This window comes from Danio rerio, chromosome 6 (assembly GCF_049306965.1).
Source record: "Danio rerio strain Tuebingen ecotype United States chromosome 6, GRCz12tu, whole genome shotgun sequence".
NCBI classification, from domain to species: domain Eukaryota; kingdom Metazoa; phylum Chordata; class Actinopteri; order Cypriniformes; family Danionidae; genus Danio; species Danio rerio.
In genome coordinates, this window is record NC_133181.1 from 42,865,570 (window position 1) to 42,882,975 (window position 17,406).

Sequence of the window (17,406 nt, forward strand, 5' to 3'; positions counted from 1 at the left end):
AAACTTTAAAATTTAAAATAATTATTTTGATTTTTGCTGTTCAGTTTTTTTTTTTTTTTTTTGCATGGTCAGCATTGAGGAGAGAGTAACACATTTCACTGCAGCACTTTGTGTGTGTGTGTGTGTGTGTTTACTGGATATGTGATTGTAATTGTGATAAATGTTAGCAGTTGCTTTAAAAGTATGCTATATATCAGGGGTGCATAATCCTGTTTCTGGAGATCTACCTTCCTGCAGATTTCAGTTGCTATCCATATCAAACACACCTAAACCAATTAATTACGATCTGAACACCACGTGATAATTACAGGCAGGTGTGTTTGATATGGGTAGCAACTGAAATCAGCAAGAACGTAGATCTCCAGGAACAGGATTGAGCACCCCTGCTATATACCATGGGGGTCAAACTCCAAGTTACTGGAAAACTGCAGGGCAGCAGAGTTTAGTTCCCACCCTTCTTTAACATTACCTGTAGATTTCTAACGAGCCTTAATTAGTTTTATCAGGTGTGTTTAATTAAAGTTACAGCTTAAAGTCCCAGTCACACTGCACTTTTCTCCCTTTAAACTTCCATTCATACGCATGTGAATGCTGCAGACCTGGAATGCATGCTCATGCGACAAATTTTACAGTTTGCAGCATTGGAAAGATCAAGTTTGGAGAACTCTGAACTGTGAAATCACATCATGTGATTGCTTGAGACTAATCAAAGATCAAACCATGACCTCTCTGAACCAGTTGCTTGCTTTTTCAATCCCTAAATATTTTGTTTAATCCCACTCCTTTTTGCAGAGCCATATGACAGAATTTTGCATGCTTAAACGTTAGTTTGACTGCAGCCTTGCTGTGTAGACCTGTGGCTCAGTAATATGTAAGATGATATTTATATCTGCTGATTTCTTAATTTTGTTATACGTTTTCTGTTTTATATTTGTTTGCTGCCAAAACAATAAAATACTAATTAATTTTAGTAACACCTTGACATACTATTGTGTATGCAGTATAATGCTGTGAGTTGTAACACTACAGTACAGTAATTAACTGTACACAGTTTCCAGTTAGTTACCACTACTGCTCTATTACAGTGATTAACTGGCAACACTGTTGCCAGCTATTCACTGCAATGGTTCGGTTACAGTAAACAACTGGCAACACTGTTGCCAGCCACTCACTGTAATGGTTCAGTTTCAGTAATTAACTGGCAACACTGTTGCCAGTTACTTACTGTAACCAAACTTTTACAGTGAGTAGCTGGCAACAGTGTTGCCAGTGTTCTACTGTAAAAAAGCCTGGTAAGGTCTAACAGTGTACTCCATTGATTCCTATTAATAAAAAGTAAAAGCATATTCGCCACACAGTAGGCTAGTAACCCTGTTTTACTCTGAAATATGGCGGTGTTCAACAGGGGACAATTGAGGTCAAAAGGTTGAGAATCTGCCTAGAGCGTCTATTACTGATCTCATAAAATAACTTACCTTTAAGCATCCAGCGTCTAACTGACCCTAAATCAGCTCCTCAATCAGTGACCCTGCAGCGTCATAGTTTTACAGCGCGTTCCATCACTGATCCCAGAGCGTTCTCTATCACTTTTCATCAATTAAACACAAACGGAAGCTTACTTACCACTTGATACTGAGGTAAATCAGCCAGCGACGTTTTTCTAGTCACTCATGATCTAACAAATTCCCTCCAACAATCCTGAATATGAAGAATGACTGAAGTTTAATTTTTTAGTCAAACTGCTCCTGCGTGATGCGCCAACATCCGCCAGCCTGTCAATGGACTTTCCCTCCTCAAAACACTGCAAAACTCCTCTCATGGACTGCAAGCAAAGGAATAAATTCACATCTCTGTTGCTGTGCTGTTAGCAGAGGTGAAAGTACTGCAGCCCAGACTTGTTCAGACGCCTGCAGCAAACTAAGTCCATCCCTAGACATTCACTCTTTTCTCAGGATCGTCTTTCAGAGCTGTGATCGAGTCGCCCGCCTTCTCGCCTTTCAGCCAATCACCGCCGGGAGTACAGTGTGCGCGGTGTGCTTGTGCCTGTACCTGCACAGGTAAATTATTCGCTCACTATCATAATTAAATGTTATTTTTCCCCGAGCCGAAATATAACAGCCTCTGTTAAATATAGAATAGGCGTGACAGATTTTTGTTTTCTTTAAGATAATGCAGGTGAACAGGGTAAAAAATGAAAAGTTACGACTATCCTTTCCCAGTTGATTCATTACATATATAATTGCATGTTTTTATTATGTGCTTTCTAAATTGTTAAGTTTAAATATGTAGAAAATGCTTTATTTATGTTTAAGGTAATTCTAGGACAAATATCTGAACAGTGGATGAAGTCAGGTTCAAAATTATTTTATTTTATTCATTTATTTTTTTCTTTTTTTTACATTGAGTCAAAGCTATTGAGAGAGAGGATTTTGAGACTTTATTTTATCCCTCCATAATTCAGATCAGTTCATGATCAGTCTGTCAGGGAAAATTGAACGTTTTTTTGAGGAAAAAAGGTATCTTCCAAATGCCTTTTATCATGTATGTTGATGATACTGTGATTTAGTGTTGCTCTCCATCACTTGTTCAGGCCATACAATCTGTCTGCTTTTAACATTGTTCAGTCTCGTCTTTAGGATTTAAAATTGATTTTAAATGTAGATACAGTGCATCTGGAAAGTATTTATAGTGCTTCACTTTTTCCACATTTCTTTATGTAACAGCCTTATTCCAAAATTGATTAAATTAATTTATTTCCTCAAAATTCTACACACAATACCCCATAATAACAAAGTAAAAAAAATTTTTTTAAATTGTTGCAAATTTATTAAAAATAAAAAAACTGAAAAATCACATGTACTTAAGCATTTACAGACTTTGCCGTGAAGCTTTAAATTGAGCTCAGTTATATTCTGCTTCCACTGATTATTCTTGAGATGTTACAGCAGCTTAATTGGAGTTCACCTGTGGAAAATTCAGTTTATTGGACAGAATTTAAAAAGGTATACACCTGGGGAAGGTTAAAGAAAAAAAATCTACTGCTCTTAAAGTTCCAATGAGTACAGAGGCCTCCATCATCCATCAGTGGAAGATGTTTGGGACCACCAGGACTCTTCCTAGAGCTGGCCGGCCATCTAAGCTGAGTGATCCAGGGAGAAGGACCTTAGTCAAGGAGATGATCAATAACCCGATGGTCACTCTGTCTGAGCTCCAGCGCTCTTCTGTGGAGAGAGGAGAACTTTACAGAAGGACAATCATCTGTGCAGCAATCCACCAATCAGGTCTGTATGGTAGAGTGGCCAGACGGAAGCCACTCCCCTGGAATTTGCCAAAAGGATCTAAAGGACTCTCAGACCATAAGAAACAAAATTCTCTGGTCTGATGAGACTAAAATTGAACTCTGTGGAGTGAATGGTAGGTGTTACGTTAGGAGAAAACCAGGCACCGCTCATCACCAGGCTAACACCATCCCTACAGTGAAAGATGGTTGTGGCAGCACCATGCTGTGGGGATGTTTTTCAGCAGCAGGAATTGGAAGACTAGTCAGAAAGAGGGAAAGATGAATGCAGCAATGTACAGAGACATCCTGAATGAAAACCTGCTTCAGAGTGCTCTTGACCTTAGACTGGGGCAACGGTTCATCTTCCAGCAGGACAATGACCCAAAGCACACTGCCAAAAAATCAATGGAGTGGCTTCACAACATCTCGATGAATGTGCTTGAGTGACCCAGCCAGAGCCCAGAATTTCTAAAGACAGGTGTGCCAAGCTTGTGGAATTATAGTCAAAAAGACTTGTGGCTGTAATTGCTGCCAAAGGTGCAATAGCAAAGTATTGAGCAAAGGCTCAAAATTTAAAAAATAAAAAATAATAATAATTTTTCGCATTGTCAATATGGGGTATTGTGTGTAGAATTTGGGGGAAATACATGAATTTAATCCATTTTGGAATAAAGCTTTAACATAAAAAATGTGTAATACTTTCCGGATCAGTAAATATAAATGAATGATTTTTCAAATCGTTTCACCATTTTGCAGAACCAGCCATTATGTACCACTGGCCAAAGTGAACAAATAAATTTAGTGTACAGCTGCAAGTATTTAGGCTTTTTACTTGATCTGGAGTTTTCCTTCAAAGCGCACGTAGCAAATTTGATTCGCAAATTGAGAGTTAAGCTTGGGTTTTATTATATTAAAATGGATCCTGCTTTTCTTTTAAAGCTCATAAACATTTGGTGTCTGCAACATCTTTACAATTGCTTGACTATATGGTTATGTTTTATATATGAATGCCTCAACCAAATGTCTTCAGCGTTAAAACTCTGTTTATCACAGCACTCTGGGGGTTTATTACAGGCTGTCATAGACTAACTCATCATTGTGAATTGTATGCCAAAGTTGAGCGACTTTCTCTGAATGTACGAAGGTACACCCACTGGATGACTCTGGTCCACAAGGCTTTTCTCAGTCTGGCACTTTAATGTTTACTTCTTCATAGGTCAAAAAGCCAGTATGCCCTACGTTCAAGTGAAACATATCATTTGTCTGTTTCCCAGGTACGAACTGAAATAGGGTAGCAAGCCTTTAGTCTAGACCACAGGTGTCAAACTCAGTTCCAAAAGGGCCGCATCTCTGCACAGTTTAGTTCCAACCCTAATTAAACACACCTGATCAAACTAATTGAGTCATTCAGGCTTGTTTGAAACCTACAAGTAAGTGTGTTGGAGCAGGGTTGGAACTAAACTGTGCAGGGCTTCGGCCCTCCAGGAATTGAGTTTGACACCCCTGGTCTAGAGCCTCATCCTGGAATACTCTTCAGTCTGAACTAAAGATGTCTGAGCTCATCCCATTTAAATCATTTTGCTCTATCCTTTATAACAAACAACAACAGTCCATTTCCCAATGAATGTGTTAACATTGTGATGTGATATAGCTGAATAACTAACTTGTATTTTATATTATCTATACTTTTTATTTATTTATTTTTCATAACTCTTAATCTAAATGTTTTTTTTTAATCTGGTTAAATATAGAATAATATCTAATCAGGCAAACAATGTGTGACCATGTTCTTCTTTAAAAACCTTCAGAATAATAAAACTGAAGTTTTATACTGCTGGCGTGAAGATTTATGGCTCAGTGCAGGAGAAAAGACAAATTCTGAGAAAACTACTTTGAAAAATAAGCATTATAATTAAAAACTATAGAGAAAAAAGCTTGTTTCATATAGAGTTTTCAAATATAAAGTTCAGTTTAATATAGAAAAAAGTTCAAATAAATAATTTTATGAAAAGATTTTTAAAATGAGTGACTTTTAAAAATGTAAGATTGCAGATTTAAGGTTTAAATGCTCACTTGCATATAATATTGAAAGCGTTTGTCTGTATTACAAATTTTATTTGGGCAAATATCTAATCTGTCAACTGTTGCATTGCTTATTATAAAAGTTTACAGTAAATACACTCTCTCTGACTTTCCTTTCCCAGTGCCTGTCATGCAGACTCGTGGCACACCCAAGCATCTGTCCACACTCATCTGGAATCCAAGCCTACAGGGCATCCATCCTTTTAAAGACGTAATCTTAGATTTAGCTGGTTTTCCCTCTCTTTATCAAAATGATTTTTTCAAGGTGTTGTTTACATTTTTAGTTCAGGATTTTGTTAAACTTCCAACAAAGGATAAAACTGTCCTCACAGATTATTTTAAGGGCACATGCTGGACACAATGGTCTGGACATGGTGACAATGTAGAGGTATTTAGAGCAATTATGCACTTTAAATGAGGCAGCTGTTCATTTTCCACAGTGTTTAGAATTTAAGGGGAGTGTCTGCTAGCACAATGTTGTCCATTTTAAATGATGATGTATAACAGATTAAGTTTATTATTACTATAATTAAAAATACTATACACACACCCTTCAGTACATATAAATCATATTGCTATTCAGTTTGCTTTTGTTGTTACTATTATTAGTATTATTATTAAGAAAAACAAGGCTGGTTACTTTAGAATAACTATCCGTTATAACTAGTTAATAGTCCATTAATAAACTTTTAGTTAATATGTTATAAATTACTTGTTAAATAAAAGTTAATAGTGTGTTAAATATTTATAACTGTGCCATATATAACTTACAAGCTGGTAGTTAACAAGTAATAAATGACTTGTTAACGGTATTTTAATTATATGCCTAAAATTAGTAATAGATCATGAACAAGCTGTTAGTAAAATACTAACTTGTTAAGTATCAGTTAATAGTTTATTTATAATATTGCGACGTTATTCTAAAGTTGCATCCATTCTTCATTTATTAACTGTTAGTAAATGAGGAATAGTTGAAACTAGAATAATGTCCCAATAACATACATAGGCTTATAACCAACACTTAACTAATATATTAACTCACACTTTACAGATCAGTTGTTCAGACCAGTGAAACTTTGTAAAACAGCAAATGGATGGAACAAGTTCAAGCTACAGAAATTAGATGTGATATCTAAAATCTAACATTTTTGTACCTTAACTTTGTTCCACTCAGGCTTTTCTGCGTATTGCATTTTATCAAAGAAACGCCACAGATTAAATGTTGAACATTGTGTTTAATGTATAGAAACACACATACTGAGCCATCACATGGCAGAACAGCAGTATAAAACAGAATACAAACCCATGAGGTTTGGGCACTTTTTGTGCTAAACATGAAAACAAAAAAAGTAAAAATGTATTTTATTAGAAAAGTTCTACAAAAGTTTCACTGGTATTATTAGATGGTAAAGAAACTATGAACAACTGATCTGTAAAGTGTGAGTTAATATATTAGTTAAGTGTTGGTTATAAACATGCTATTGGGACGTTATTCTAAAGTTGCAACTATTCCTCATTACTTAAATGAAGAATTGTTGCAACTTTAGAATATTGTCCCAATAACATATATAAACTATTAACTGATACTTAGCAAGTCTTTAGTAAGTAATTTTCTAACAGCTTGTTCATGATCTATTACTAATTTATTGGGTATAGTTATAAATAATAAAATAAAGTTAACAAGTCATTTATAACTTGTTAACTGACAGCTTGTAAGTTATCTATAACACAGTTATAAATAATTAACAAACTATTAACTTTTATTTAACAAGTCATTTATAACCCATTAACAGTTTATTAATGGACTATTAACTAGTTATAACGGATAATTATTCTAAAGTGTTACCCATCAATGTATAACCATATAGACATTTGATGTTTTTCATTTTAATAGTTGTAAACTTTATTGGGCGTCACGGTGGCACAGTGGATAGTACGATCACCTCACAGCAAGAAGGTCACTGGTTCAAGCCTCGGCTGGGTCAGTTGGCATTTCTGTGTGGAGTTTGCATGTTCTACCCGGTTTTGTGTGGGTTTCCTCCAGGTGCTCTGGTTTCCCCCACAGTCCAAAGACATGCGTTATAGGTGAATTGAATAAGCTAAGTTGGCCACAGTATGTGTGTGAATAGGAGTGTATGGGTGTTTCCCAGTGTTGGGTTGTGGCCGGAAGGGCATCAGCTGTGTAAAACATATGCTGGAAAAGTTAGCGACTCATTCTTCTGTGGCGACTCCTGATTAATAAAGAGACTAAGAATAAAATAAAATAAATGGATAAATGAATAAACTATTTATTTAACAGCAATAACATATTCATTCATTCATTTTCTTTTCGGCTTAGTCCCTTTATTAACCTGGGGTTATAAGGTTATAATGGGGTTATTATATTCCACAGCGGAATGAACCGCCAACTTATTCAGCAAGTTTTTTTTGCAGCGGATGCCCTTACATCTCTAGGAAACATCCACACACACCCATCAGCACACACACACTCATACACCACAGACAATTTAGCCTACCCAATTCACCTTAACCACATGTCTTTGGACTGTGGGGGAAACCGGAGCACCCGGAGGAAACCCATGTGAACGCAGGGAGAACATGCAAACTCCACACAGAAACGCTAACTGAGCCGAGGCTCAAACCACCGACCTTCTGCACTACCTACTGCACCACTGCGTCGCCAGCAATAATATAAAGAGCTCTAATTAATTATTATAAGATTCCTAAATTAATATTGTATTTTTAATAAAATAATGTATATAAGCAATAGTAACAATAATTGTGTGGCTAGCATGGCAGATTCATTCACGTTGGAGATGAATGAGTTCTCATTTTGAATGTATGTCATGTACAGTATATGTTTGCACTGAACAGCAGCCCAGCCATACATGGACTTTGAATGAGAAGAGGCTGCGGGATGTTGCTCTACTACAGGCAACCCAGGCTTATTGGAAACATGTGGCCAGGGATACAATTTTGAGAAACAAGAAATTTGTACCCTGGACTTTGATTTCTTCCCATTTTTGTTTTCACAAATCCACCAGAGACCACCATGAACATTTCTGACAATCTCAAATACATTACTGGGGCACATTTTTTCATACATGCCACTTTTTCTTAAATCCAACAGAGGCCACTGTGTACATTTCTGGCCATCTTAACATCTTTCTGGCGCATGTCCTTGAGACAAGAATATATTCACAATAGCCTGTGTTGCCTACAGTACAGGATGTAAGAAGATGGGGAATGCTCTGACACACACACACACACACACACACACACACACAAACACACACATACACACACCCAGACACATTCTTAAGTAAAGGAATGGGGAACAGGCTCTTTCAATGACAGCTGGGGTGCTAAAAGATGAGAAAGTGAGTCACATTAAGCAAATAGGATCTGTTTGGAGCAGATTAGCAGGTGAAGCATGAGCGCAACACAGCTTTAACATGCTTTACCTGCGCAAACATTCAACAGGTATGACAATAAAGTGGACATTTTATGCAAATTGGAATTTTTCCATGTTAAGTGCTGTAAGTGCTATTATAAATTATAATTTTTTATCTACAAAAATAAAAAATGTGAAAAAGGACAACCCTCTAACTTTGTTTTTAGATTTCACTCTTCTAGTGGCCTAAGGAGATTCATGACGTGTCATCAGTTGGCTATGTTGAAGAGCATAACATAAACAATGCTGAAACAGAATACTAAAGACTGCAAAAAATTAAATAGTATAAAGCCTATTATAATTATTTTGTTGAAGTATTAAATATTTTCTTGCATACTAATACATATACATAGCTGGTTTTAAGGTTTACTGTGTTCTGGAAGAGTCACGGTTTTTAAAACCACTACAATTTTCTGGTATATCTTTCCTGTGGCTTATGTAATTTTATTTTTTTTAATAATTTTAATAATTAAAAAAAAAAAAATTAGGTCAACAGTATCTCCAGCAGTAAAGAACCATTCATGACAAAAACTGGTCAGCCCATGATTCAGTAAACATTTTAAAAACAAATCGCTAATGCTCCAAAATCCAAGCAGATCTGTAGACCTGAACAGTGCAGTCACTTTATATCTTAAGAAAATAAAGATATCAAGATGCCTTTTCTATTTTTGAAACTAATAAAGACTGAAGCCAGAGAGTTAATGTAATTATTTAGCCTGACATGTTTACTGTTTCAAATTAATGTTCCAATAATATAAAATATATATTGTGTTCTATGGGAAAAAAGTTTAACATTTAAAAAGAACATTTTAGAGCAGTAACCACACCGTGAAAACGTCATATTTTTATCCAAGATTTTCATACAGTCAGAATTTTATACTGGCTCATGATACTTACAAAGTTCAGTTCTTTATTACTTAGTAGCTTCCACATGCTTTTTCTTTGGTTTGGACAGAATAAATAAGCAGAACAATGAAATTAGTAGATTATTGTGCAATTTATGCTGTTATTTACATCCAAGTATCTCCTTAATGGCTGAACATACAAGTAACTTATCAAATTGTGACGTGAACTATAGTGGTGACAAAAAGTTTTTTACCTCACATCGGCTGTGTCTGGTCCAAAAAGCTGCACATAACCACACCAGACAGCTGACTGAAACAAGAATGCATGTTCTCCACCTAGGTGAGAGTATGTATCTTTCTATTCCTGCAGATGAAAGTATCTGTATTGTCAGTCCAGATAGGGAAATGGAACTAATGCTGCACACATACAAACTATAAACAACAACCCAGGCTCAGTCTGAAAATGTACCTCTATATACATTTCAGTACAGTGCCAAATACATCCCAGGATTTGTTTTTTTTTTTGCAGTTTTTTTTTTTTTTTTACAGTTTTTGTTATCCTGAATCCACGCTTTTTGAGATCTCAAATTTCTCTCGCGAGTGCCATTTGCACCTGCTTTTTTCGCGTAAATCCACCAGAGGCTGCTGTCAACTAACTGTTTGACTGACTGAATGACTGACAAATCAACTGACCCAACCCCTTCTTCCCTAAATTCAAGTAATAGTTTTTTCAAAAGCACCGACTGACAATTTTCAAAAGCAATCCATAAAAAAAAGGCCCTCGCCTGATTTTACCACGTTTTCAGATTTTACCACATTCTCACCCTGTTATTTACTTGTTTATTTTATCTTTTGGATTCTTTTTTTTTTTTGTCTTACCTGCTTTCTGGAACCACTCTTCACCGGATTTGCACCCTGTCGTCATGGTCAACTCCTCTCAGCATTTCAAGTCCGCAGATGTACATGGCGAGCTACTGGACAAACTGGTAACAGCGGGAAAGCCGTCCATACAGAGGTAAGCAGTCAACTGGTAAAAGCTCCTAGAAAAATATCTGAAAATCATTTGTATATTTAAGACTGTTATTGAAAAATGCCAGCTGGTTTCTTTGTCGTCCGTCACCACTCTGGTTCGTAGCTAAACAGCCAATCAGAGTGCTTTGTGTGTAATTTCTGACATTTTGGCTCTACGAGATTCATTTGTTTTGTTGTTTCTGTAGTGTCAGAATAGCATATAAAGACTCAGAAGCTCATTTGCATTTAAAGGGACACACACGAAATGCTGTTTTTGCTGATATCATTCATTCATTTTCTTTCGGCTTATTCTCTTCATTCATCAGGGGTCACCACAAAAGAATGAATCCAGAATATGTTTTACACAGTGGATGCCCTTTTAGCTGCAACCCAGTGCTGGGAAACATCCATACATACTCATTCACACACATACACTACTTCCAATTCACCTATAGTGCATGTCTTTGAACTGAGGGTTAAACCCATGCAAACACAGAAAGAACATGCAACAGAAATGCCAACTGAACCAGCCGGGGCTTAAACCAGCTACCTTATTGCTTGAGACGACAGTGCTAACCACTGAGCTACCGTATCGCCTGCAGATATCATAATAAGGGCAATTGTAACAAGCTAATCTGTGTGGTATTTTGTGGCTTATTTCTCATCTCATGAAAAGGAACGTAATACATAAATGTATTTAGAATTTAATTGATAGTTTCCCAAGGTCAAAGTATTTTTAAAACTTACAATAAACCTCTGAAAAGCTAATGATATTCTGAGTATAAATGCATACAGTTGAAGGACAGTATTGTAATGAGATCAGATCACAGATGACAGAAGAGCATGACTGCACATGTTCACCACTTTGAAAAGGAGTTTGCAGGAGAAACTTACACTTGCTTATCCACTAAAACTAAAGGAAGTTTGGGGTCTTGTCATCTGTACATCATATGTACAGACACAGACAGCTGGTATTTATACCTCTGATGTAAAACTCAATTCTCTCCTCACTCAGGGAGAAAATCTTGTCTTTTATTTGAATTAAACTCAAGAATGGGTGTAAATTATGGCTGAACTTAAATTAACTGGCTTACATACGGATATACTAATAAAGGAGGAGTGTATGTATGTGTTGAGGTTGAATATAGCCATACACAACTGAAAATCTCACACACTTCATACACATGCTGCACACACATGAATGCACATATTTTGTGATGTGCATGGTTAAAGGGCAGATGGTTAAATGTTGGAGAGCTGATAAATCATGGAGCGTTCCTATGTCACGCACAAAAAGAGATCATTCCCCATAACTGTGATGTAAACTGGGATGTTTTCTTGCCATGCAGTCTTTAATACACAATATACTCACCTTTGAACTATCCAATATTTTAGCATTTTATGCAATTCATATTTTTTTAATTAACAATATGTCACAAATAAAATAAAAAATATATAATAAATCAAAATCATCATGCTAATAAAATATAATAATCATGGATTTTTGGTGAAGTTTAACAAATTTAAATCTACTTTTTCATGCTGACAATAAAATAAAAAAATAGATACTAATAATTAAAAAAGTAGAAAATATCACTGAAATGTTCATGCTTATGAACAACATTATTTAATATTTTTATGATAATGTAAAAATAAAACCAACTTAATAATAATATTCATTAATTTTCTTTTCAGCTTAGTCCAATTATTAATCAGGGGTCGCCACATGCAGCGGAATCAACCACCAACTTATCCAGCATATGTTTTACGCAGCGAATGCCCTTCTAGCCACAACCCAACACTGGGAAACACCCATAGACTCTTGCATTCACACACATACACCACAGCCAATTTAGCTTACCCAATTCACCAATAGCGCATGTTTTTGGACTTGTGGGGGAAACCAGAGCACCCGGAGGAAACCCACGCCAACACATGCAAACTCCATACAAATGCCTCCTGACTTTCTTGCTGTGAGGCGATCGTGCTACCCACTGCGACACCGTGATGCCCCAATAATAATATTAGTAAAATAAATATATATCAAGCCATAAACTCCAAAACCTTTATCTAATTTTTAGCTAACAAAAAAACACAATACATACAATTAAAGTCCGAATTCTTAGCCCCTCTGTAAATTTATTTCCCTAATTTCTGTTAAACGGAGAGATTTTTTTTCAACACATTTCTAAACTTAATTGTTTTAATAATTAATTTCTAATAACTGATTTATTTTATTTTTGCCATGATGACAGTAAAAAATACATAACTAGATATTTTCAAGACACTTCTATACAGCTTAAATTTACATTTAAAGGCTTAAGTAATTTAATTAGGTTTACTAAACAGGTTATGGTAATTAGGCAAGTCATTGTATGATAATGGCTATTCAAAAATATACAGCTTAAAGGGGCTAATAATTTTGTCTTTTTAATATTTCTTAAAAAATTAAAAACTGCTTTTATTCTAGCCGAAATAAAACACATAAGACTTTCTCTAGAAGAAAAAATATTATTAGACATACTGTGAAAATTTGGCTCTGTTAAACATCATTTCGGAAATATTTAAAACGAAAAAGAATTTCAAAGGGGGGCTAATAATTCCGACCTCAACTATATTAAAAATTGTATGTAATAAATATATATAATTGGATAAAATATATTCTAATTTTATTATTAAAGTTGTTTAGAAGAAAATATATATAGTGTATATAGGTAATTGTATCAAATAAAAAACATCAAATTAATATTATTATTTATATTTGTATTAATATTGTTTTGGTTGCAACCCATGGTCATTTTGAAAGCCTACCCCTATATACATTTCTGGAGAGCACCAAATGGGGTATATGCCAAGCTAATGTGTTTCCCATGCTGATACACTTCCGGTGACCTGTTATCGTGATTTTTTTTTCATTTTATATGGTTCCTTTTAAAGTATTGATGTTGTAATGTAATTCAAATACAATCAGTTAAACAGACTTTGGCATCCATTTAGTTGCTCAAGCGTATAACGAGACAAAAAGCCGTTTACTCGCACGCACCCGTCAGAATCGGCAGGTTAGCGCAGAAGCTCCATTGAATATACTGGGGTAAAATAAATGCTCATATTATAAAGACATGGCAGGGAAAATGTAATTTACTGCAGTGCTTCAGTGCAGTGCTCAGTTAGTGGAGATCGCTGATTTTTAAAGAAAACAGACCTTAAACGCGCCGATTTTGCAATAGCATACAGTTCGCCGGAAACGATTAACCCAGGTTACTTGCAAATTAAAAGTCCTATTAGCATGCTTCGGCATATACCCTATTGTTTTTGCACTGATTGACCCCCCACCCCAACTGGCCGTTTTTTCAAAAGCAATCCAGAAAAAGAAAAGCCCCCTGATTTTTATCACGTTTTTAGGTTTTACCACATTCTCACCCTGTTATTTACTTGTTTAATTTATTTTTTGGCTTTTGTTTTTGACCTGCTTTCTGGAACCATTCTTCGCCAGACTCAAACCATGTCATTGCAGTCAAATCCTATCTGTGTCTCAAGTCTGCCGATGTACACGGTGAGCTAACTGGACAAACTGGGAACAACAGGAAAGCCTTCCACATAAAGGTAAGCGATCAGCTGATAGCACAAAATGGAAAGGCATCAAACCACCCCGTAGTGTTGGTTTTAAAGATGAAATGCAGCCATACATAACTTGGGCTTCATAATTCATGATCTACAGAAATGTACGTTTTCAGAATGAGTCTATGTTGTTTTGTTATTACAGAACTGCATGACTAGGAGTTATTTTTAGCAAACTTTCTCACTTTCTAAACTATTATTTCATTTTTCATGCTATTTAATAAACATAAATAGACAAAACTATTTAAATAAAGATTGACAATGCAAGTTAACATGGGAGAAGCAATGTTAAAAATGCACTGCTAATATCCTGCACATATACTTGTCAAGTAGTAGTTTTCCTCCCTCCTGGGCATGTAGTACATAGTGTAAGAGGCATAAGATGTTATTTTAAAGTGTTGTGCTTCTATCTGTTACACCTAAACTCACTGCCCCCAGCTACATGTCTCTCTCTCTCTCTCCTAGTTTCATCATCCCATTTAGTTAACAGCTCAATGGGTCACCGACCTGGAATTCCAGCGTCTTTATTCTTCTTCATGCATAGCTTCCAAAGAAACGCAGTCAAATCCTCATAAAAGACCATCAAGAATCTTAGTCAAGAAGGAAAAGCTGAAGTTGAGAGATGACATTTGCTGATTGCTTGGATTATCAATCAATCACCACAGCGCTGATGGTCTGAATTTCATTTAGAAAAGCGAGACAACATTCTAGCGGTGTTGAAAAATGTGTACATACATGTCTCCTTTTTTTTTGCCTCTGTATTCACTTGTCAAGATTAGCTTGTATAAGAAACTAAATGTGTAATACAAGGCTTAATCTTACAGTACATCTCTCTCTCTTACTTTATAGATGATTACTTTATTAATATTTATTCTCTAAAATATACAAGTACACTGTAATAAATAAACGCTATTTTACAGGTAATTGTCTGTATTTTTTTTTTTACAGAATTTTCCATTTTTTTCCTTATACAGTGAAATAGTGTACCTGTTTTACAGATATTTTCTGTAATAAAAATCCTAGCATTAAATTTACAGTTAGTGCTTGTAGTTTTTTCTTTATTTTCAAAGAGTAACGTGTAATTTTACATTAATATTTACAGATTATTCCTGTAAAAATAGGGAAACAGAAATTGAGTTAAACTTTAGTACCATTGAAGATGGTAATCATATGAGGATTGAAGTGAGGTTATTAATGTCAAATAATAGCCTTTTATTTGTAGGCTGCATACAATGCATGAACTGTAAACTATACAATGTTTATTTTACTACTTATATATCTACTGTGTATATATTACCTATATTTATTATCTATATATATATAAAGTTGAAGTCAGAATTATTAGCCCTCCTGTTTATTTTTTCCACCAATTTCTGTTTAACAGATTGAAGATTTTTTTCAACACATTTCTAAACATAATATTAGTAACTCATTTCTAATAACTGATTTCTTTTATCTTTACCATGCTGACAGTTAATAATATTTTACTCTATATTTTTCAAGACAATTCTATACAGCTTAAAGTGACATTTAAAGGCTTCACTGGGTTAATTAGGTTAACTAGGCAGGTTAGGGTAAATAGTCAAGTTATATGATATAGTATAATGATGGTTTGTTCTGTAGACTATCGGAAAAAAATTTAGCTTAAAAGGGCTAATAATTTTGACCTTAAAATGGTTCATAAAAAATTAAAACTTCTTTTATTCTAGCCAAAATAAAACAAATAAGACTTTCTCCAGAAAAAAAATATTATCAGACATACTGTGAAAAATGTCTTGCTATTTAAACATCATTTGGGAAATATTTAAAAAAGAAAAAAATCAAAGGGAGGCAAATAATTCTGACTTCAACTGTATTTACTTCATTACGTACTAGTATCTAGTAATAGATGCAGCATCTGGACAAAATAAGTACTAGTATTAGTATTTTACTGTATATGAGAATATTTTTGGTTTCATGAAATGTCAACTATCATAGTCAATTCACAGGTGACCATAAATCACTGAAAGAAATAATGAATTTTCATATTTTATTAGCCTGCCAAATGCACAACTTGACTGAGAAACAATCCCAAACCAAACAAAGAACTAGCTGACTTGATTTACCAATCAGGTATTCCAGAGAGCTGTGAAAAAAATCATAGTATACGCATATGAATAATACAATAGAAATACTTGAGGTAAATAAAAGATTTATAGTGTATCACTTCTATAGACCTAAGCATATTGCCTGAACGCAGAACATGTGTATGATGTAATCTACTGTACACTACCATGATTTATGGCTTTGGTTGCTGGTGAAAATGAGTTGTGCCTCTGTCGGTTAACCAGAGTTCACAGATGCCTAACGTGTGTGTGAGAGAGAGAAAGAGAGAGTAAGAGAGTGAATGATGTTTTTCTACCACATTCTATCTTTTTTTTATTGGTCCTCCAGTTAAATTTTTATTCTTTTAATAATATGTTCCAAGTTCTGTTTAACTGAGTATATTAACATATTTCTCAACATGATAGTTTTATTAATTCATTTCTAATAACAAATTAACTTTGTCTATGCCATGTTGACAGTACATGATATTTTACTAGCTATTTTGCAAGATACTAGTATTCAGCTTAAAATGAAATTTAAAGGTCTAACTGGGTTCATTCAGAATTGGTTGTTGGTAAGTGGTTGCTTATATTGGTTATTGGAATAGTTGTTTGCTCTATATCCAATCAATTGCACTCAAAAAATAACTTTTGCTGCTCATTTAAATGACTTCTTTAAAATGAGTTCTTTTGTGTTTTTTGAGATAACACAATTGTTTTCTGTTCAATCTACTTAAATTTGTAAAAAAAAAAAAATTATTAAGTTAACTTATTCAATTTGTGTTGGGACAACATGAAGTAATTGTGTGGAACCCAACATTTTTTACATTGTAAAAATATTTTATAAAGGGGCCAATATTATTTACCATAACATTTCTTCCAAAATAAAAAAAAAGACTTTTTTATGGAAAATTGTCAAAATAATACCTTACTAACTTAAGTATTTATTTTCCAGTAGGCTCTCGAGATTATTTGTTGATATAAAAGTGATAAGAACGTCTTGATTTGCTTGCAGTTTCTAAATTAACATGC

The 17,406-nt window shown here is 34.6% G+C and overlaps 2 protein-coding genes across 6 annotated transcripts in view; both read right to left on the minus strand.

Annotated features, from left to right (window-relative positions):
* col7a1 (collagen, type VII, alpha 1) overlaps nt 1–1,919 on the minus strand; it is a 127,386-nt gene extending 125,467 nt beyond the window's left edge. For all 5 annotated transcript variants that reach the window (XR_012408082.1, XM_073954369.1, XM_073954367.1 and 2 more), the window contains exon 1: nt 1,624–1,919. The gene's annotated coding sequence lies outside the window, so the exon portion shown is untranslated. The remainder of the gene's footprint in view (nt 1–1,623) is intronic.
* pfkfb4b (6-phosphofructo-2-kinase/fructose-2,6-biphosphatase 4b) overlaps nt 1–17,406 on the minus strand; it is a 516,544-nt gene that overhangs the window by 320,490 nt on the left and 178,648 nt on the right. The gene's annotated exons all lie outside the window — the stretch shown is intronic.